The sequence below is a fragment of the Tupaia chinensis genome, unplaced genomic scaffold (genome assembly GCF_000334495.1).
Source record: "Tupaia chinensis unplaced genomic scaffold, TupChi_1.0 Scaffold000275_1, whole genome shotgun sequence".
Lineage (NCBI taxonomy): Eukaryota > Metazoa > Chordata > Mammalia > Scandentia > Tupaiidae > Tupaia > Tupaia belangeri.
In genome coordinates, this window is record NW_006159757.1 from 7,627,052 (window position 1) to 7,636,033 (window position 8,982).

The 8,982-nt window shown below is 38.7% G+C and overlaps 1 long non-coding RNA gene across 5 annotated transcripts in view; it reads right to left on the minus strand.

The window, feature by feature from the left end:
- Window positions 1-1,515: 1,515 nt before the first annotated feature.
- LOC102499735 (uncharacterized) overlaps window positions 1,516-8,982 on the minus strand; it is a 22,208-nt gene continuing 14,741 nt past the window's right edge. For 4 of the 5 annotated variants that reach the window (XR_003549608.1, XR_003549611.1, XR_003549609.1 and 1 more), the window contains one exon: window positions 4,676-6,089. This is a non-coding gene — a long non-coding RNA (uncharacterized LOC102499735). Of the gene's footprint in view, window positions 2,744-4,675; window positions 6,090-8,982 lie in introns of those variants that run through there. The other variant, XR_003549607.1, reaches the window with a different exon arrangement.

Below are 8,982 nucleotides of genomic sequence, written 5' to 3' on the forward strand. Positions count from 1 at the left end.
AACAGGTGGTAATTTAACAACCAAATAAGCAAAAGACTCTATGGAGACCTCCTTTGTGTAGGAAAGGCCATGGGAATTGATGCAATCAAAGCATTCAGGCTATTCTGTGAAGTTGGCAGTTTTCTTCTCCAAATATAATGTCAACTAATGTGTCTGCCACTATAACCACCCAGGCTACTAACACTCATCTGCTACTTCACTCCAAGAGGAGGTCTCTGTTTTTCTAAATGTTATGCTCTTTCACTGCTTCTTATCTTTGTTCATGCTGTTATTTCCTCCAAAATGTGCACATTTCTCCCCTTGGAGAAAACCTACTCATTCGTCCAGATCCTGGTTGCAACATTAAGTTCTCTCTTAAAGCTTTCTTAACACTCTGCCTCTCAAAGAAAGTCATGTAATAAGAACAGCTAATAGTTTACCTTTGGTTCCTAGTTGTCTCTTTCTCTCACACTCACCCACATGCGCGCGCATATGCGCGCACGCACAAGTTGTATTGAATTCCTAACGCAATTAAGGGAGACAAGGCCTTTAAAGAGACAGTTACAGTTAGATTTGTCATTAGGTGGATCCTTATTCAATGTGACTGACATCCTTATTAAGAAGAGGAGATTAGGACACAACATGCACAGAGGAAAGACAAACGTGAGGAAACTGGGAGAAGACAAGCCAAAAAGAGAGGTCTTCAGAAGAAACCAACCCTGCTGACACTTCGATCTTGATGTCTAGGTTCCAGAAGAGTGAGAAAATAGATTACCGTTGTTTACACCATCCAGTCTGTTGAACCTTGTATGGCAGTCCAAGATGACTTGTAGACCCATCTAGCTCCCCAACTAGAATACGGATTAGGGATCATGGGTAAGTCTCACAATATGGACTCACTAAATCTCTACTGAATGAATAAAGCTCAGCTGAAGGGAAAATAGGGAAATGAACTTAAGAAAGTAGGATTGGTGTTAATAAACAGTGACAGAAATGCTGGCCCCTCTTTTAATAAAAAATTGTAGAAGCGATCATTTTTCCCTTTTGTTAACTACAAATCTTATTTTCAAGTGCAAATATTTCAAAAAGAGATGGTGGCTGAATGTGATCTTATTCCTATCCGGGGCAGAGACAAAAGGAATGACACATAACTTTCTGAATAACTGATTTCAGCAAGCAATCTGGTCAATCTGAAAGAGGAATTGTAGTTATTATTGTATGTATTTGTAAATATTTCCTTTTCATACACTGAAAATACCAGCCCTTGAGGCAGATTAGGAAAACTCTGAAGTAAATACCTAACTCTGCTACATTAGGATCTGTGATCTTAATTTTTTTTAAGAAGGATTCTTCTAGCCTCGCAAATTCTCCATTTACGTGCAAAATTAATTTGCAATTACTGACAAGTAAATATCTTCATGACAAAGTATGAGGTGTCACAGGGCCCAGTGAGAGACCATGCTCTCAATTAGAGATCCACTCAAAACATAAATGACGATACAGACAGCGATACAAGAGATGACTCAAGCCAGTAAGTATAATCAAATAAAATTTATATAACAACCTCTATTAATCTCTCAGTCAGTACAGTGACAACTGTGAAATATTAAAAAGAACACTGGATTCAGGGTGGGAAAATCTGTAATCAAGTCCAAAAATAGCTACTTATGTACCGAGTGACTATGGAAAGCCACTTTGCCTAGCCTCCAATATTCATTTTCTTCATAGTAACATTAAATTACCATGTTATTTGGTTAAAGGGACCAAATAAGATTATATTTCTAAAAGCAGTTCATACAATACAGCTTGGTTAAAGGGACCAAATAAGATAATATTTATAAAAGCAGTTCATACCACACAAGGTGTCATTACCAATTATACCAGTGACTAAATTATCTGAAATGCTAGGCTGGTTGCAAAGATATCTGTGCCCACAACTCACTTTAGGTTCCCACTAGGAATGAGTCATTTACTTTCTTGTATTGCATGTGAAGTACAATCATTTCCCCTTATGCACAGTTTTGCTTTCCACAGTTTCAGTTGTTTATGGTCAATGGTAGTTCAAAAATATTAAATGAAAAGTTCCAGAAGTAAATAACTCTTAGGTTTTAATAGCATGCTACTCAGAGTAGAATGACAAAATCCCATCCTGCTCCCTCCCACCTGGGATGTGAATAATGTTTTAGTTCAGTGTATCCGCGCTGTATGTCAACTTGCTCATTAGTCATTTAGTAGCCATATTGGTTAACAGATGAAGTGTCATGTTATCACAGTGTTTGTGTTCAAGTAACACTTATTTTACTTACTAGTGGCCTCAAAGTTGCAGTAGTAGAAATGCTGACATCTTGTTATAATTGTTCTCTTTTACTAATAATTGTTTTAGTTATTGCTATTCTCTTACTATGCCTAATTATAAATTAAACTTTACCATAGGTATGTATATATATACAAAGATCACTCTAAATATGATGCCACTCAAGATCTCAATGGAGATTAAGGCCTACCTTTTTGGTTTTCCCTGGATTATCTCTTTCATCTGAGTTAATATCAACTTTAAAGAAAAACTCTCTCTCCATGTGGTAAATCCACTTCACTGTTATGAATGATGCAGTTTTATTATACAAATAGAAATCACTTCTAATAAATTTATTATAGAATCATCTAAAACTGGTAATGCAAAGAGTTTACTTGTTTAATCATTTTCATTTACCGTTGCATATTTATTAGTGATTTATTTGGTTGAGCAGGTTGTAAAACTTCAAAGCTGAAAATGAAAATAAGAGATATATGAATTTTATGAGTGATTCATTGTAAAACATTTGTAAAGGTGAGGATATATTAAGTAAAGATACAGTAGTAACAAGCATCCCCAAAATCTTAGTGATGTAAAGGATGTACAAACACAAGAGATGGATGTGAATGCCAGATGTGGTGTGTGTGGAGGAGTGGGGCCTGGGGAAAAACATTTGGAGGAGGGATACAAAGACAGCATTGTTGAGACAGGGAGGTAGTGTTGTTATATTGATCAACTGGACCAGGGAGAAATGTTCACATATTGAAATGATCACCTTGTAAGCTAAATAATGTGATTGAATGTATTAAAAAATGTAAATTTAAAAAATCTTAGTGATGTAAAACAGCCAAAGGCTTATTTTCCATTTGTGTCACATGTCTAGCCTCACTCAACAAAAGAACTCTGCTCATCACAGCTGCTCAGAACCCAGCTATCACAGCCACCATCTCAAATACGGCCATTGCTCTGCCAGTGAGACACAAATTGCTTCTGCTCTGAGTTCATCAACCAGAACTAGTTACATGACGCCATCCAACCACAAAGGGCCTGAAATGTCATTTTATAAGTACCTGTAAAAGCCAAAAATATTGGGAAAAAACTATTAATGACTACTTTAGTACTTAGAGCACAACTGATAGGTGATGAGAACTGTGTGCAAATTTATTAAATGAAGTGATTTCTTCTTTGTATAATAAGAATTTTTTTGAGATATTAATCTAATATACTTTGCTTTCAAGTCCTTAGTTCCTCCATGACTTTCTTACCCCTTAGTGAATAAGCACCTCAGAAGGAAGGCAGATACTGAGCTATAAGGTAGCTGCCCATCTTTGAGCTTGAAGCTGACTTCTTTCTGTAACTAGTAAGGGAATGATTTTTGAAGACTGGCTTTGTTGAAAATAGATTTTCTATACTCTAAAAATCAACACTTGTGGATATGGGTCACAGCATTCTACCATCATGTAGAGGTAATAATGAAGGGATTTATTGTGTAACAGGCAAGTCGGGGATGTAAACAATAAAATCTGTTATATTGCAGCAGTAAGAGTAAGTAACAAGTGCTACAGAAACAGAAAAAGAGTCATTATTTCTGTCTTGATAGAGGTGGAAGGCATATGTGGATAAGGTTTCACAGAGAAGATGGCATTTTTTACTCATGCACCTTCCTTTCTAAAATGTTTCTTCTCTGCCTGGACATTGAAGAATGATGGATGCCCTGGAAGAATATGAAGGGGTTGAAAGAAAGAGGTTTTTGAAATTGCTTGGTCACAAAATGAAAAAGGCTTTAGCTAGAATTACAAAAAAAATGGAAAAGGAGGAATGTGTTTGAAAGACAGAGGCAAATTCCACAGGACTTGTCCCACTGAGTAGGAGTGAAGAAGAAATGTGAAAGAAGGGGAACTAAAAAGTACGCTGAAGTTTCCATCTTGGAAGCTGGAGTGGATGGTGATCCAGCTAATCAAGACAGAGATACAGGAGGAGTATAGGGCTTGGAGATGAAGGTAGAAAGTTCTGATTTCTTCGTAGATTTGTTACATTTGAAGTGCTATGAGTATTAAGATGAATGGATCTACTAAAGAACTAGACACATAGAAGTATGATACTTATTCAAACCCCAAGGCATCTAGGCTACAAATACATGACCAAGACATTACTGATCAGACACTCCTACAAGATGCTTTGTTGTTTTCTTTTTTTTTGAGATATTTTCGCCATAGGGCATGTGCACTGGCCAGACAGACAGAGAGAGACATAGAGACAGAAAGCGAGAAATCGCCCCCCAGGGGGGATGGTCACGCCGCAATCCCTTCTCCTTCATTCTCCTCTCGGGATCTTGGGCACGCACGCACACACGCCTGGCGTGAGTTTTAAGCCACTGGGTCCGGGACGCGAACCGTGGTGGACTACGTGGGAGTCCAGCAACATAGCCATTACGCTAACTGCTGGCTCCCAAGATGCTTTGTTTTTCAATTTAGCAAAAAGATGAAAGCACCCTCCAGAGTCTTCTGCCCCACCTGTGTGCACATGTAACTGATGAAGTAGCACTCATCGCTACCTCCTTCAAAATGTGAACATCATACTTCTGCCTTCTTTCTGCCCCTTTGCCGCTTCCTCCCAGGAAGGAGAAATATCCATCCTGACCATTACGTTTGTGAAAGACCTGCAAGGCCTTGGCTGAGTTCTTATTTTCTTCTTGGAATTGAGCCTATCTGTAGGTCCCAAGAGTTCTCTAGACATCCCTTTGGGCAGGCTACTCTTGTCAGGAGGCCTGACCTGGCCAGCTGACATGATCAGTAAGTGGGTAAATCTTCCCAGCTCTGGGACTTAATTAGCAAATGGACTTGGCTCTTATACTAAGCTTAGTTACTAACTTGGTTGGTATCAGGAATAAAGATATTGCCACTTCTTGGTCTTACCTATTCAGAACTTAGATGGGAAGAAGAGAACGCATAAGGCCACTGAGACTCCACCAGCAGAATACTGTGCACAGAGTAAGCCATTGATATTAACTATATATACTTCTTGATAGGCTCTCACCATGTAGAGATCCTTCTTCCCCAGTCTCTCAATTAGCTAGGATTACAGTTGTGACCACACCTGGCATGTGCAAGCTGGCCCAGAAACCAAACTCATGTCTGTCATGCAGCTTCCGACCTCCCAGGTGGGGTTATTTGTGTTCCACCATGGCTATGGGAGCTGTGGCTTTACGCCAGCCTAGCAGCAATGGGGTGTCCAGTTCTGAGGAATAATGTAAGCATTGATCCTGGTGGCATAGTCTTCAAGTTTAATTCCATGGCCTTCTAGGAAATTCTAAAATATATCTTTCAATAAATACCTTTTCTTTTTAAATTAGCTATAATTATTTTTTTAATCATGAGCTTTCACCAAGACCCTGTGATTCCAATGATATGGTAATTTACAGTCCCCCAAACATATTCAGTACAGGCAGAATGGACGAAGGGTGAGTTGCAGAGTCTAGAAAAAGGCGTGGAGGACTTGGGGGTAGAAGACAAGAGCTAAATTGCAGTACAACATCATGTCTCAGGGAAAAAGTGCCTTTGGTCTCAAGAAAATTTTTTCTCTTTGTCAGATCACTTTAAACTTCCTGCTCCATTGCTGCCCTCACTGTGTTTAGTAGAGATCAAGTCCATTGTAAAAAACGTTTCTCTCTCCACAGCCACTTCTTGGATCTCTTCTGGAAACCTGCTGGGCTAGTTGATGTTTCCCCTAGTCCTCATTGCTGCTTCTAAATGATCTTCTTTAAAACCACCCAGGACTGAATTTTATGATGTCATCAGATAATCCATTCTCACTAAACCTAAAAAAAAAAAAAAAAAGAAGTTTAAAACAATTAAAAAGTCACAGAATATTTTTATCTGGCCAGAAAGGTTATTTGTGTCCCTCTGGAGTAAAAATTCATCCTAGGCCCTGTCCAGGAAAGCACTAATTTAATCATTTAATTTCTATCATCATAGATAGGTTTTGCTTGCTTCAGTATTTTATGCAGATGGAATTATATACAGTGTGCACTCTTCTTCTGGATCAGTTATTTGCACAAGACTCTCGTGGTGGCGGCACCAAAACCATGCTCCAGGATAGTAGGAATTCTCTCTAGGACACAAGTTCTGTGAGTCAGTTCTTTAAAACTCCCTTGACCAACCAAGAGAAAGGAGACGTGTAGTGCTGCTTGTGATACTGAAGGGGTCCCTTTCCTTCCAGCTTGCCAGAGCCCAGGCAGCCAACTCCTCAATGTCTGCCTTGTGAAGCCTGGAGTAAATAAATGAACCGAGTCGACCTGAACTACTGACCTACAAGATTGTGTGAGACTATAAATGTGTTTTGTTTTTAACTCCTAAGTTTGGGCTAATTTGTGTCAATGAATTTTAAACGTTGAATCCATAAAGAACAAAAAGCTTTATTTGGGGTTTTAGAAGGTTTATAACCAGAGCAGCAGATTCAGGTAAAAACAAATCATCCCAAGAGGAAGGAACAAAGAGAGTTTGTAAGGACAAAGTTACTAATTCACTAGAAAGCAATTACAATTCTTTAAAGAGGGGCTTCTTATTAAAGTTAGAAAGGAATGCAGGGATATATGACCGATGGAAGGTAAAGAAGGAGTGTACCCTGGTAAGAAGGACGGCCATGAAACAGGAAGTCTAGTGATGTCCAGACAACATCTTGAGCCATTTCAGGTGCCTTATTTCTGATGCCTGAGGCCGAGTGGTGAAGCAAACCAATATATCATGTTCCTAAGAATGTGATACATTCCAAGATATGTGTAAGTTTTATTTTCTGATCGTCTCCCAATTTCACTTTTTAAAGAGCTTTATCATTTCTTTTGTCACATTTGTTACAGCAGCCATACAAAACTAACACAACACCCTCTCTGAAAATAGTGTCCCCTTGCCTTAGCACTATTGGAAGAATTACCAATAAACAAAAATTTCCTTGGTACTTATTTTTATGACCGCAATTTGATCCCAACTATCTGAAGGAAGACATTTCATTTAAATGAAAGCACTTGCTCTTGGCTTTTATTTGTAAACTTATCAAATGCTTCTGAGGATGTGAAAGAACTAATGAAATCCACAGCTAGAAATATTTTTGCATAAACATGAAAGCGAAGGTATATTATATAGATGTAAATGTATGATTAGAGTTTGCATTTAATTAATCCATTTATTTAACAAATATTATTTGGGTGCCTACTATGTTCTAGTGCTGTTCTGGTTTGGGGAGGTATGATAGTACGTGATACAGAAAAAAAACAGTGCTGCTCACATGTAGCTTATATTTCAGAAGGTAAGACAAACTGGAAAAAAAGGATAGGCAGAGGAAGGGGAAAGGGAAATATTAATATAAAGGGGCTAGTGTGCATATATGGGCAGTGGGTGTGGGGGGCCGAAATGATCAATGGAATGGTCGTGGAGATGATCAACAAAAACTTGAATTTCAGGCCAAGACTGAGAGGTCTTGTCCACATGCCCTGAGATGCAACTTGTTGGCCATGCTAAGAGACCTAAGGAAGAAGGGGACCCTGGAGGGCTCGGCACATCTGCCTCATGCTTTCACAGGATCATACTGGCTGCTGTGCCGAGCACAGACTACTGGAGCAGGGATGGAAGGAGGGCACAGATTAGGAGTCCGTGCTGATACAAACACATGCTTTACCACACACATCTGTGCTCATGCATAAACACATACTCACTGATAAGATCTTGCTCTCCGGCAGATAAGAGCTTAAAGATGTAGAACAGCTCACTCCAACGTTCTTGTTCTACATATGTTGTTCTTTCCTCTAAAACTGAGCTCGCCTGTAAAAATCACTTGCATCTATTCCTCTCGATACACTAGACCTTTATTCCCTATATTCTTATTTGAGTGTCATCATTTAGACAACTGGAAAAAAATTAAACTACTGTGTGTTTATTTCTCTGTGGACACATTTTTCTCTTGCAGTTTGAGCAGGTGACTTCCTGAACCAATGCATGAGATTCAGTCAAGAGTGTTGTTCCCCCAGTACCAGGTACTCAAACGATCTAAGAAGAGTATTTCCAAAGTTAAAATAACAGTGTCTTGTGAAAACAGAATTTACATATAACTCCATATCCCTGGTAGTTTTTGAAGGTTACATTTTAGAAGGTGCAAAGAATTTTTTTTGTTTGTGTTATGCCTTTCCTTCAGATTATCTGTGAAGTTCAGAGACATGTTTACATCATAAACTTACTTGGCACTCTTTAAATATTTATTGAAGAATGAATTAATTTCAGATGTAGAGAAAACTCAACAGATCACAGTGGGCTATAGAACCAGTTGTTGAAAGTAACTATGAAGGTAAAGCGCAACCAAAGGAGGAGTTGTTTTGAACAAACGAATGCGCTTCAAGATAGGATCTAATAAGAGATCATTAGAGCTACTTGAGCAGTTGGAAGTGTCACCCAAAAGAACTGTTCCTTAGATTTCCCAGAATGTGAATTAAAAGAGAAGCGTAGCTGCTTGAAAACATGGTGGAGATTTGAAAATGCCCAGGGCACTGAAGCCTTTGCAGTTGTTCCAGGATGACTCTATTCTAACTGTGACAACAGATCCCACAGGGTACCATTTTCCAACAACTTCTGAAAATTGTAACAATTAACAGTATTCTTCTCAAGAGAAAACCCTTCTAACACGGGTTTTCACATTTCAAGCTGAAAGGAACTCCCCACAAACAC